Below are 15,013 nucleotides of genomic sequence, written 5' to 3'. Positions count from 1 at the left end.
GTGACCTTTACTGACCTGGGAAGTGTGAACACTTTGTTTCATTTTCTGTTGGTGTTCGTTAGTTTCCAGTTCCATTTCCCATCCCCCCAACCATCACCTCAGTGGTAACATCAATAGATAAGAGGGCAGCCAGCCAATAGGAACACATATTCATTCCTAACTGACCTTCAGTGACCTGGAAAGTGTTTATTTGTATCATTTTCAGTTAGTGCGCACTAAATCGAGTTAGTGCGCACTAACGGGGAGTTAGTGCGCACTAACTCGAGTTAGTGCGCACTAACACGATTTAACGATTTTTAACGATAAATCGTTAGAATTTCTATTGTATTGTGTTCTATAATGATTTAAGACGATATAAACATTATCGGACGATAATTTTAATCGTTGAAAAACGATTCACATCCCTATGACATTGCATTGTTTTGGAAACTGCTTAAAGCTCTGTGATGTGATTGTGGACCCTTGGACTGAGGTGAGATTGGCTCAACCAGGGGTTCTCACTGCCTGCAGGCAGACCCTGGCATGACAGATACTAGCGCAAATCTTCATCTATACCAGCCCTCGTTCCCCTCTGGTTGAGCCTTTGGGTGCCAGGGCTGGCAGGACTTAGGCAAGAGTCCTGGGGTAAGGCAAGGTAGCTGAGTCCAGGGCCAGGCTAGGGTCAAAGGCAGGTAGCTATCAGGTGTAATGATGGTCCAAGCAGGGGTCAGTACTGGTCAGTGCAGTACATACAATATCCGTATGAGTAGGTTGGAGTGCAGGTAGGTAGAGAAAGATCAAGACAGGCAGAGAAGGCAGGATCAGGCTGGGCAGATGCGGCAGAAACAGGCTGATCAGAGGAAGCAGGAACAGGTTGGCAACATGCACTACAAAAGTAAATGGACCTGTTGCTGAGGCATTGGGAGAGTGTCTAGCCTGGTCTTAAATAGAATAAGGATGATGATGATGTCATCAAAGGGGTCCATTTTTTTTTTCCTGCTGTGGACCCTTTAAAAGTGTGAGTGTTGGCATGCGCTAGGGGAGACTGGCAGCATCTTGCCATGCTGGCTGCAATGATGAAATCCTACTGTGAGAGGAGGGAAGGTGCGGCATTGGAGTGAGTAGCGTGGCTTGTGGGAATCTCCCATGATCTGAGAAATGCAACAGTACCACCCCTCTTAGTCTTCTTCCTTGAGATCCAGGATTTGGGTTTCAAGGAGTATTGTTGATGGAAATCCCTTAAAAGATCAAGATCAAGTATATTGGTAGATGGCTCCCATGAATTCTCCTCTGGGTCATAATGTTTACAAGAAATCAAGCATGGTATAATCTTGTGTGATTCCACATTTCCTGCAGAGGGCTCGCCATTAGTGAGCGGTAACATCCCTATCCAAGAGAATGTGATCAGGGAAGTTGTGTAAGTGTAAGATATTTTGTGTGAAAAGAAGTGCCAATTATAATGTGGAAGGGAGACCCATTCTGTTGCCTTTCTTGCAGCAACCCAGACTTGTTGAACTTTGAATATAGTGTATTCTTCAGAGATGATTTCTTTGGGTTCTGGGATGGTGCATGTAGGCCATGAAATTACCAAAGGTAAGACTACAACCTAGCCAAAAAACATTCAAAAAAGAACTGAAAACATGGCTGTTCACCAAAGCCTACCAAAACACACACAGCCACTAACCCACCCCACACCACTCTGGAAGATCACAAACATCCATGCTACTTGTCTAAACCCATGAGCAAAACCTTGCTATATACTGATAACTTGGTTACCCTTAACTATCTAATGTTATACTGTATTTCCTACTATTTCCTACTAATTGTTGTTCTATATTTAGACCTTTGTTACCTTTTAAAAATTTAGCATTAGAATGTACTTCCTATGAAAAATTGCTAACCATGTTAACAAAATGTTAAAATTGTAAACCATTGTGATAGCAATACTGAACGACGGTATATAAAACTCTACAATAATAATAATAATAATAATAAAGGTTTGAGCAAGGAAATGTGGAATTATGAATTTTTAGGGTGGAAGGTAATTTCAGCTGATAGGTTACTAGGCCAAGCTGATGTACCACCAGGAAGGATCCTATGAAGTGAGGTGCAAATCACAATGAGGGGACATGAAGGCATACATGTGGTGCTCAGTGATATCTTGTCGCCTACATTAAGTTGAGGGGCTGGCCTTCTTCTGGCATCAGAGACTCTTCTTGCTTTCAAGGAAGCCTTGCTAATCAGCTGATTGGTTTGTTCCCAGAGATTCCAAAGTTCTTCAACAGAAACTAGAGCTGTTATTGAAGTTACCATTAGTGAAAGCAGTAAGAGTGTAGGAAGGTCTTAAGCATTCAGTTTGTGCGTGATAGGCAGTGGTATAATCTTGTGTGATTCCACATTTCCTGCAGAGGAACATCCCTATCCAAGAGAATGTGTTCAGGGAAGCTGTGTAAGTGTAAGATATTTTGTGTGAAAAGAAGTGCCAATTATAATGTGGAAGGGAGACCCATCAAGGGAACAAAATATGCCAACTTGGAGAAATGATCTATTGCCACCCAAATCACTGTGGCATTGTGAGAAAGAGGAAGGTCTATGATAAAATCCATGGACAAGTAGGTCCAGGGTTTACAGGGAGCTGGCAATGACTAAAACAACCCCCAGGATTGGCCATGCAAGGATTTTTGCTGGGCCCAAGTAGGGCATGAATTGAATTAGTCAATAATATCATGCTTCATGTGAGACCACCACTGGTGGCACTGAAGCAAATTGAAGGTTCATGCCACTCCAGGATGTCCTGTGACCTGAGGGTCATGGGCCCATTTTAATACTTTCTCAAACAGTCTAGAGGGTACCACAGTCTTCCCAGAATGGACTGTATCATGGCAGCTAGATATATATTGGTAGGGTAGATGATATGTCTGAGGGCTTCTGGTAGTCCTCATTCTGTAAGGAGCAGGACAGCATGTCTGCTCATTGATTCTTAGATGCTGGGTGGTACCATAACTTAAAATCGAAGCAGGTGAAGAAAAGGGACCATTGGGACTGTCTGGGATTAAGCTGCTGGGCTTGGTGTAGGTACTCTAGATTCTTATGAACTGTATATATCATGTAGTGATGCTGAGCCCCTTCAATAAGATGGTGCCACTCTTCTAAGACCAATTTCACAGCCAAGAGTTCCCATTTTTAAATATCATAGTTGCATTCTGAGGACAAAAATCTTGTTACAGATGAAGGAGCATGGAAGGTGGGTACCTTCATTACTGTGCTGGCTGAGTATAGCCCCTACCCCAAGGATAAATGCATCTATCTCTAGAATGAAAGGCCGAGATTGGTCTGAGTGGTGCAGACAAGGCCCCTGGGAAAAGGCAGTCTTTACCTCTTAGAAGACCTTGAGGGTCTCTGGTGTCCAATTCTAGGTATCGGTGCCCTTGCGAGTAAGGATGGAAAGAAGTGCCATTAAGGTAGAATAATCGGGGATAAACTGGCAATAATAACTGGTAAAACTCAGGGATCTTTGTATAGCTCAGAGTCTGTCCAGACGAGACCTCTCTAGAATGGCATTTATTTTGTCCAGATCCATGTGAAGTCCATCTGAGAAATGATGTAGCCCAAGAAGAGGAGCTCCTCTTGCTCGAAAAGACATTTCTCAAGTTTGGCATACATATTATTTTCTCAGAGATGGTGCAGGAGCATCATGATGTGTCTGTGATGAGAGGTCATTTTTTGGGAAAAGATCAGAATATCATCACTCAAGGTGAGGGTTAGGTATTGGTGTAGGGGGTTAGGGGCCACTTTGACATTCAATGTGAGATGGACCCTACTTGGGTAACATCAAGCTAGGTGGGGATAACATTGCACAAATCTCATCTTGGAGTAAGTTTCCTCTCTCCGACGGTCCTCAGATCTTCACAAGAGACCACTGTTCTGTTCATACATCTCACATTGAATGTCAAAGTGGCCCCTAACCCCCTACACCAATACCTAACCCTCACCTCGAGTTACTAGGTGGGCACTAATGGTAGTTAGTGCACATTGACTCCCGTTAGTGCACACTAGCCCGAAAATTAATTTTTTCCAAATTTTGGAAAAAAATTAAAACTTTTTTCTGTTCTCACGAACCATTCCAAATTAGGCAATTTTGTTGAAATTGCCTAATTCGGGAAAATGATTGCACATCCCTAGAGTTTAATAAATGTTGTGAATGAAGGCTTATAGTGCTGTAGCCCTGGTTGAGGTCAACTTTGAGATAGAAGACCAGAAGGGAAAAAGGAAATTACTAGACACTAAAGAATAAATTAATGAATAAAGAAATCCATTTTTTTTAATGGATCCCTGGAACAAAGTTACGTCATCAGAATATAAACTTTGTAGTACTTATATAGTAACTGTGGGAACCTAAATTTTATTTTGCTTTCTCCTATTTTCTGTGCATTATTTTGATTTAAACATAAGAAAAACATGTAGTATATTGTTTTATGCCCTTTTATTGATAATCTCTCTCACTTAATTCCACTTACACATTTTCATAATATCATATGGTAGAGCATGCAGTGTACTACAATGCAATGTTACTATTTACTTGAGAACAAAGATAACACATCAATATGGAGATGACTACATATGCTAGTATTATGCTTATAAATAGCTTTGATATCATATTGGGAAAACAAATGCCACATACAAAGAACTTATAACACTTATCATTACTATTATAGCTTAACCTGGTAAACATTATAACAATGGAAGGCATTTAAATGCATGCAATTTTCTATCAATTTTTTCTAAGGTATTATTTACTAGGGATGGAGAGAGTGGAAAATGTAGTTTTGTTTTTCTTTTCATTTTGTTTTTTTTTTCTCCATGAATTTCATTTTGAATAATGTTTATATTGCTTTTATAGTTTAAAAAACCTAAATAACTTTTGAACCCCCCCCCCAAAAAAAAAAAAAAAGCAGAAAAAAAAACCTGGGGTCTTCCCATGCTCCCCAACATCCCTCCCACATGGAAAAATGCTAGGACCAGGATCCTCCCTATCCCCCACTTACTTGGTTTAGGGAAAATCTGCAGATGAGGCCTAGGCCCTGGCCCAAGGTGGGGCCTTGCATTGGGCCTAGGTTGAGTTGTGACCTAGAGTGACCTAAGCTTATGCATAGCCGATGCTTCGTTCTGGGCATAGGTGTTGGGCCAGCTGGTCTTGAGATATAGGCTCAGGCTGAAAGCCTCAGGTTTGCATAGGCCTACACTTGGTGGGTCGCTGCAACCTTGGCCTAGGCCCTATGCAAAGCTCAGACTTGGAGGCCTAGACCTGACACCTGGGCCTTGGCCTAGGTGTGGGCCCTGGCCCATGCCCAATGCTATGGCCCAGCCCAGAAGCCCAGTTGCAATGCCTATGCCAAGGGTCAGGCCCCGGCCTGCAGCCCAGGCCTTGGAGCGGCATCTTCTTTCTTTGGCCCTTCTTCACCACTGACACCATCCATTATGGCCATTGTGCCAGAGTTAATTAATTATATGATAATTAATTAACTCTGGCACAACTTCCCCAGCAGTTGGTATCATTTTGATGTACGACATTTGAATTAGCTGCCATACATCAAAATGGCACCTTCCACTGGAGAGGATGTGCTAGAGTAAAGCATCTAAATAACACGCATAAAATCTACTTGCTTAATTCTGGAACATCCCCCCTAGTGAAGGGCACCATTTTGATGTACAGCAGCTAAATCAACTGCCATACATCAAAATGGTGCCCTCTGATGGGGAGGATGTGCTGGATATTTATTTATTTATTTAGAGTTTTTATATACCGACCTTCTCGATATACATAATCGAATCAGGTCGGTTTCCATAAAACAAAACTTTCGCAAGTAAGGCGTTACATTAAACAATAAAACAGAGTATTGAACTAAAGTGTACAGCATAACATTAAACAATAAACGGCGAATAGAACAATAAAACGTAAATCAATAAATATTAAATCTTATATATAGATATATATATATATAAATATATATATATAAATAAATATATAAAATTAACTCTGGCACAATGGCCCTAATGGATGACGCCATTTAGCAAAGAAGAGCCAAAGAAAGAAGATGCCAAAAACAAGCTCTGGGGACTGGGCTCCAGGCTTGGGCTTGACCCTGGGCTAAGACCCAGGTCTTGGAACCCAGTATACGGGCCACCCCTGGCATTGGGACTGAGTCCGGGCCATGATGTTGGGGCTGGGCCCAGGCCCTGGGCTAGACTAAGGCCCAGATGTCGGGTCTTAGCTACTGGGCTAGGTCCTGGCATTGGGTCTGGGTCTGGGCCGAGGCCCCAGTATTGGGATTAGGCCAAAATGAGATGTAGAATTTGGTAAGTATGTGGCAGGGGGCACTGGGAAATTTCCCAATCCTGGACATGAGCTTTTGCTCAGGTTTTGCCTAGGCCCTTGCATCAGGCCAGAGCCTAGGCTGATTCACCATCCGGCTTGGGTGTAGGCAGTTTCCACTTCTTCAGGTCATTGCCTTTGCCTTGGCAAGGCCCAGTCTTCAGGCCTAGGCCATTGCCTAGGCTGAGACACTAGAGTTGTGCTTGGATGTAGGCCTGGACCCCTTCTTTGGGTTTCAGCATACTCCCTAGGCAAAGCCCCAGCTTCAGGCCTAAGCCTAGGCCCGACCGGCAATTATTTTTTTATTTTTAAATAGGTTTTCAAAATTAAATTCATTCAATTTTGAAAATGATCTGAAACAAAATAGGAAATTTCATTTTATTTCCTATTTTGATCCTCCTGGCAACAATTTTGGAAGTAGTTGTTCCAAACAGTGAAACATTTCAAAAGTTTTCCAATAGCAGTAATAGCTATTTTTTGGACATTTTGTAACAAATATGAGAAAAATGTTGTACATCTCTGCTAGAATTGAACTGAAAATGACATTCAGAAAAGAGGGCATTTTTTTAACCTAACATTGAGCAACATCAATTTTCGTTCAAGTGCAGCACATCTGAGCAACTTAACAGTAATGAGAAAGAAAGCAATGTGATAGCATTACATTAAGAGAAAGATAGCAAAATCAGCTTACAAAGATGACAGGAAAGTTATAGGGGTTCATGTAAGTAACAAATTTAACTTCTGTATTATTCTCTTCCTCTGTGCTACTTGCTAAAATGTCATCCGAGGGTCCCTAATTTTAATCTGTAAGCAAGTAAGCAGCTTGCTTTTTTAATTTCCTCCTTTGCCTTTCATTACCCTAAGGTTAGGTTCAGCTGCTGAGAATGTTTGAAGTTACCTCATGCAAGCATGAGACTGTGACTATTCCATGACTTCCAGACATTCATAAAATTCTAGTTTATGGAAACATGAATCATGACTTTATATCTGTTTATGATCCTCTTCAAAGCATCTCTACTTACTCTTTCCCATCCATTTCCCATAAGAGGCTCATTCTGCATAGCCTCCAGCAATTTTCTTTTTTATTACACACCCTCTGACATACAACAGTCAAGTATTACAGTGTCTTTCTCTGACTGAGACAGCAATCACCAGTTTACTTGAGTTACTTTAAGTTCTGCAATTTGGTCTGCCATTAGTTGTTATCATAAAAGCAATACTTGGCTCATTATAAAGCAGCAGACAGTATTCAGTCAAAAAAAATGGTTTGATTTGTAGACATTCCTTTTTTCATGCTCAACTATACAGTAGTTGCCAGCTGTAGTGGAATGACAGTGGAACTGTTTCATTGAGGAACGTGGGAGAGACTTTTCCTAATATTACTTTGTTAAAAAAAAAAAAAGAAATGATTAAATATTTATGAATCAGAAATTTTCAGTCTTTGTGAAAAAAGAAAAGGTGGGCCCTATTATTAAATGGTGACAGTATTGCTTTGACAGCAACTCTGTTTCTTTTTAGAACTGGTGTAGCTGTCAAAGCAATGCCAAACATGCTAGAAGCAGGTTGCTTCTTTCCAGTAAATAACTCCAGTTAACGCTCAAGGGAGCTCCAGGTGGGGTGGGAGGGTGTAGGATAGGGGCCAGCAGAAGGGGTGGATTTCTCAGCAGAAATTTATGGTTATTCAATGATATTCTGGGGGGGTGGGGGGGAGAGCAGGAGAAGGAGATGTGAATTTTCGGCCTATAGGCCTGATACCTTGAAACTTTATTTTGGGGGTCATTGGGGGTGGGACTCGACTGCCAATGAATTATATACTTAACTAGGATGGGGTGATCAGGCTGAAAGGCTCACAATGCTACCTTTGATTTTTATCTCCTTGCATTGCCACTTAACTGGCTATATCATTTGAAACATGTTCCTGGTTAACAACCCTGCTTTTGCCAATGTCCACAGTTAGCCAAATATCTTGTTAGGTGAACGTGACTCTGCCCCCAAAGCACCCCTTATTCTGCTAGATTTTGGTCTGATAATGACTGATACAACTAAAATTTACCATGAGGTAAAAACAAATAAGGTTGGCAAGTTGTTCTTCTCTTCAAGTCAATCTGTCTTAGGTAAACTGACTGCTGTGCACTGTGCTGCAGCAGACAGAAAGACACAAACATAGTCATATTCATTGCCACTGCTTCAATCTCCACTCCTATCCTGCCACAGTGAACAGACAGAAAGCAGTTCCTCTATCTCACTGCCACAGTGAATGACAGCACTGTGAATGCAGCAGTGAAGATCAGAATAAGCATGTGCCAATGCCAAAGCCTTCTTTTTGAAAGCTTTTCTTTCACTCTAAGACAGTGTCTTCCAACTTTTCAAGGCAAAGGCACATGTACAATAATGAAAATGTTGTATGGATTGCCAACCTGTATGAGGCAGGCATTGTGGACATGGAAAGGACTAACAGAGACTAAAGAAAAGTTAGGAAAGCTCTAAAAGTCCTACCAGTCTCTCTTCCAAATTTTAAAATAAAGGGAGAGAGGGGATGGAGAGGCAAGTTAACCCATCACAATGGACCAGCTACCTCTAAATATGAGTGAAGGAGAAGGGAGTGCTGCAGACTAGGGATGTGAATCGTTTTTCAACGATTAAAATTATCGTCCGATAATTTTAATATTGTCTTAAATCGTTAAAGAACACAATACAATAGGAATTCTAACGATTTATCGTTAAAAATCGTTAAATTGGGTTAGTGCGCACTAACGGGAGTTAGTGCGCACTAACAGAAAATGATACAAATTGACACTTTTCAGGTCAGTTAAGGTCAGTTTAGGAATGAATATGTATTCCTATTGGCTGGCTGCCCTCTTATTTATTGATGTTACCAAGGTTCCCACTGAGGTGATGGTTGGGGGGTTGGGAAATGGAAACGGTTGGTAGCTTGACAAAAAAAGTAATGTGATCAGTCAATGTGACTAGAACTTGTGCCCTATCCCTGATACTGGGAGTGTTGTGATCTTTCTGCATGCAGTGCCCTATCCCTAATACCAGGAGTGTTGTGATCTTCCTGCACACAGTGCCCTATCCCTGATACCGGGAGTGTTGTGATCTTCCTGCACGCAGTGCCCTATCCCTAACACCAGGAGTGTTGTGATCTTCCTGCACACAGTGCCCTATCCCTAATACCAGGAGTGTTGTGATCTTCCTGCACACAGTGCCCTATCCCTGATACCGGGAGTGTTGTGATCTTCCTGCACACTGTGCCCTATCCCTGATACCGGGAGTGTTGTGATCTTCCTGCACACAGTGCCCTAACCCTGATACCGGGAGTGTTGTGATCTTCCTGCACGCAGTGCCCTAACCCTGATACCGGGGGTGTTGTGATCCTCCTGCACTGAGCAGGGATACGGCACTGCGTGCAGGAAGATCACAACACTTCCGGTATCAGGGATAGGGCACTGTGTGCAGGAAGATCACAACACTCCCAGTATCAGGGATATGGCACTGAGTGCAGGAAGATCACAACACTCCCTGTATCAGGGATATGGCACTGCGTGCAGGAAGATCACAACACTCCCGGTATCAGGGATAGGGCACTGTGTGCAGGAAGATCACAACACTCCCGGTATCAGGGATAGGGCACTGCGTGCAGGAAGATCACAACACTCCCGGTATCAGGGATACGGCACTGCGTGCAGGAAGATCACAACACTCCCGGTATCAGGGATACGGCACTGCGTGCAGGAAGATCACAACACTCCCGGTATCAGGGATAGGGCAGGGCACAAGTTCTAGTCACATTGACTGATCATATTACTTTTTTTGTCAAGCTACCAACTGTTTCCATTTCCCATCCCCCATATATTGTCAGTGGGAACCTTTGTAACATGAATAAATAAGAGGGCAGCCAATAGGAATACATATTCATTCCTAAACTGACCTTAACTGACCTGAAAAGTGTCAAATTGTATCATTTTCTGTTAGTGCGCACTAATCGGAAAAAACAATTTTTTAGCTAAAAAATCGTGCCAAACATGATTTTCTTCTCCTGCCAGACGATTTTGATCGTTAAGACGATCGGGCACACGATTCACATCTCTACTGCAGACAACTGGCTCAGTAAGTTACCTTGGATGCAGCATGTGGCTGCTGAGCAATTCCACTGCTGCTGTTCACAGTGAGCCTCATCCAGTGTTCAGTGCACACATTTCCCATCTCACTCAGCCTGGGGATAAGACAGAGGCTAGATGCACTCTGGCGGCTCAAAAAGGGAATAATCAGGAGATGATGTGTGCACACTGTATGCCGTTCAAAGAGAAGCCTGGGTATTCATGTGCTGCATGCTTCCCATTAATTCCCACATGCCAGAACACATAATGTATATAGGAAGTAAGGACATGCATGATCAATATACATGTTCTCAGAAAGGACTTCTATATGCTTAACAACCATTGTTGGGGACTCTTGTTGCTGTGAGGTGCAGAGAGCAGAGCCTACATGCTGATCTTGATTTGAGCATCAGGCAGTGGTGGCTTTTCTGTGGCACACCTGATCAGCTCTGAAGGCACTCTGAACACATATCTTGCTCTGCAATATCCAACAGAGCAAATGATGTTTCTTTGCATATGCTTAAACGTTTGAATGGGAGGATGTCAGTGACACTTGCATCAGATGGATGCTATAGGCTAATGATCAAAAAATGGTCCTTGATTGGTCTTCCGTTCTTTTTATTTCCATAGATCTTCTGTCTTGGCATGGGCTTAGCTACTGTCTCACAGGCAAGGGTTTGTTGTGGTAGTTACTAGTTAATAGGGATATGAATTGATTGTTCCCACTTTTGGGATCGTCTGGCCGCAGGAAAAAATCATTTTCCCGCGTTTCCCTTTTTCTTTAGTGAAAAATTGTTTTTTGGGTTAGTGCGCGCTAACTCATATTAGCGTGCACTAACAAAAATAGCAAAAAATAACAAAAAGTAACAAAAATAAATGTTTTTTTATGAAAAATCGGGGTAAAATTGATCATTTCTTTCTTTTAACCAATTTCTAATAAATTTAGAAATATTGTACGATATTTCAATTTGTTAGAAAAATGATTCACATCCCTACTAGTTAATCCCTCATACTTTCTCAAATCAGAAGTGTGGAATTGGCCATGAATTGGAAACATAAACAAATGAGACAAAAATTTCCATTGAAATTTGAGGGCACTCTCCATTTGTTTTGGGGGTCCACAAATGAGATGAAAAAGGTCTCATTCATTGCATTTTACCCATTAATTTCAAATGAATGCACATCTCTACTGGCTTAGCTAGGATCTTTTGGAACAACCACAGACTACAAAGTTATCGCTAGAGTCAGAGCCTGCAGCTGGAAACCAGGACACAGATGGACAACTTGCAGAGTTGATAGACAGGAAGAATAGGACCATTAGCAGCTGAAGATGAGTCTGTATCAGCTTTTCAGAATCCAGGCATCCCCAAGCTGTTCTTTGTAGTGGATGAAGAAGAAAAAATGCCTCAGACTAGGCAGATAGAGTCATAGTCTCCTGTGCCTAGGCTAGAGGTGTCATTCAAACCAGCAGAAATATACATTGAGAACCAGAACAACTGTCATGCCCACCTCCTGGTGGACCTGCAGGAAGAGAAGCATGCCATGGAAGAGGAAATTAGGGAGGAGCTGAACTATATTCTAGGGATGTGAATCGTTTTTTGATGATTTAAAAAAATCGTCAGATATATTTTAAATCGTCAAAAATCGTTAGAGTCGCGATACAATAGAAATTCCCCTGATTTATCGTGAAAAATCGTAAATTGGGGGAGGGGGAGGGCGGGAAAACCGGCACACCAAAACAACCCTAAAACCCACCCCGACCCTTTAAAACAAATCCCCCACCCTCCCGAACCCCCCCAAAATGTTTTAAATTACCTGGTGGTCCAGTGGGGGGGGGGGGGGGGGGGCAGTGCGATCTCCCGCTCTCGGGCCATCGGCGCCATTTTGGCTGCCACTATTATAAATGGCGCCGATGGCCCGATAAAAAAACCCCACCCGACCCTTTAAAATTACCCCTTAGCCTCCCCCACTCTCCCGACCCCCCACAAATCTTTTTACACATACTTCATGTTCCAGGGGGCCCGCAGGCAGCGATCTCCCGTTCCCACGCTATCAGCTACGCTAAAAGAAATGGCACCAATGGCCCTTTGCCCTTACCATGTGACAGGGCAAAGGTAGCGCTGGCGCCATTTTGAATATTGGCAATACGGCCCGCGTGCAGGAGATCGCTCCCGGACCCCTGCTGGACCCCCAGGGACTTTTGGCCAGCTTGGGGGGGCCTCCTGACCCCCACAAGACTTGCCAAAAGTCCGGCGGGGGTCCGGGAGCGACCTCCTGCACTCTGGCCGTATTGCCAGTACTCAAAATGGCGCCGGTGGTAGCCTTTGCCATCATATGTCACATAGTAGCCTTTGCCCTCATATGTCACATAGTGAGGGCAAAGGTAGCGCCGGCGCCATTTTGAGTACTGGCAATACAGCCAGAGTGCAGGAGGTCGCTCCCGGACACCCGCTGGACTTTTGGCAAGTCTTGTGGGGGTCAGGAGGCCCCCCCAAGCTGGCCAAAAGTCCCTGGGGGTCCAGCGGGGGTCTGGGAGCGATCTCCTGCACGTGGGCCGTATTGCCAATATTCAAAATGGTGCCGGCGCTACCTTTGCCCTGTCACATGGTAAGGGCAAAGGGCCATCAGCGCCATTTCTTTTAGCGCAGCTGATAGCGTGGGGACGGGAGATCGCTGCCCGCGGCCCCCCTTGACCACCAGGTATGTAAAAAGATATTTTTTGGGGGGGGTCGGGAGAGTGGGGGAGGCTAAGGGGTTAATTTTAAAGGGTTGGGGTGGGGTTTTTTTTATTGGTGCGGGCCTCACTAAAAAAAATTAGTGATGTGAATTGGAATCAGAACCGATTCCAATTCACATCTCATAACGATCAGATCCCCCAGCCGAACCCGATCGTTAAAACGATCGGGCACACACGATTCACATCCCTACTATATTCAAGATGTCATGTGAAAGATGCTGGCATGGATGCTACCCTAGCAATCACAGCTACCCTGGTGTAATCTTCACAGTCAACTGGATGCCTGCTCCATAAACTGAATACTAGCCTATCCTGATACTTCCTCCACATGCTGCAGCACTGTTGCACACCACTCCTCCTCCCCCTTGCTATCCACCAAGATTCAAGGCAGGCAGAGAGCAAGCAAAGTCAAGGTCCAGACTCAGGTTACGGCAACAAGAAATCAAGCCAGGGGTTAAACACCACAGGACAGACAGGAAAGGGCAAGGCTGCAACAAGGCAAGCCAGAAACAAACAGAAACAAACCAGGAACATGGCAGGAACACACAGAAACAAAACCAGGAAGAAAACCAGGAATACACTAGGGGTGTGCATTCGGTCCCTACGTATTGGCAATCCGCAACGGATGTTGCCATATTCATTGTATTCGTGGGGAAGTGAAATGTATCGCGATTCCCCATGAGTACACAAATCTTCGCTGAATTATTCGGCTGCCTAAATAAATCAATTTAAACAACCCCCCTACCCTCCTGACCCCCCCACCAAAGACTTACCAGAACTCCCTGGTGGTCCAGCGGAGGGTCTGGGAGCCATCCCCTGCACTCTCACACCCTTGGTGCCGGTTTCATCATGGCACCGATAGCCTTTGACCTACTATGTCACAGGGGCTACCGGTGCCGACGTTCGGCCCCTGTGACATAGTGAGGGCAAAGGAGATCGGCGCCATTTTGAGTACTGGCATCCGACAGCCGGAGTGCAGGAGGTTGCTCCCAGACCCCCGCTGGACTTTTGGCAAGTCTTGTGTGGGGTCAGGAAGCCCCCCCATGCTGGCCAAAAGTCCCTGGGGATCCAACGGGGGTCCCGGAGCGATCTCCTGCCCTCGGGCCATCGGCTGCCAGTAATCAAAATGGTGCCGATAGCCTTTGCCCAAACTATGTCACAGGGTCTACCGGTGCCATTGGTCAGCCCCTGTCACATGGTAGGAGCACAAGAATGTGCCAATGGCCATGTGACAGGAGCTGACCAATGGCACCGGTAGCCCCTGTGACATAGTAGGTCAAAGGCTATCGGCGCCATGATGAAACTGGCACCGAGGGTGTGAGAGTGCAGGGGATGGCTCCCGGACACCCCCCCCCCTGCTGGACCACCAGGGAGTTTTGGTAAGTCTTGGGGGGTCAGGAGGGTGGGGGGTTGTAGCTAATTTTAATTTTAGCTGGGACACGAATAGAAATCGCCGTATTAATGCATCGGGGAGCCATATGGCCGAATGCCACGTATCTGCTCCCCGACGAATCCAAATCTCGAATGCAATGTATGGTGTCCCTCTGCACATCCCTAGAATACACTGTAGCACTTAGCACTGAAGAACGATCAGAAGACCTGTTGCAAAGGCTCTGGAAGGTGGGTCTGAGCTTCCCTTTCTACTACTAGGCAAGACACGATGTCACCTGTGAATGTCACAGGAAGTCCAAGCAACAGGCCCTATAAAAGGGGCACAGGAACTGCAGGAAGGTCAGCCATGTTCCTGGAATGAAGCACAATGCCAGAGGAACTTCAAACTAGAGGTGAGGGGCACTATATAGTGTGAGCTGTATGCATACCTAG

Source organism: Rhinatrema bivittatum, chromosome 1 (assembly GCF_901001135.1).
Source record: "Rhinatrema bivittatum chromosome 1, aRhiBiv1.1, whole genome shotgun sequence".
NCBI classification, from domain to species: domain Eukaryota; kingdom Metazoa; phylum Chordata; class Amphibia; order Gymnophiona; family Rhinatrematidae; genus Rhinatrema; species Rhinatrema bivittatum.
This window is presented reverse-complemented; position numbering follows the sequence as displayed.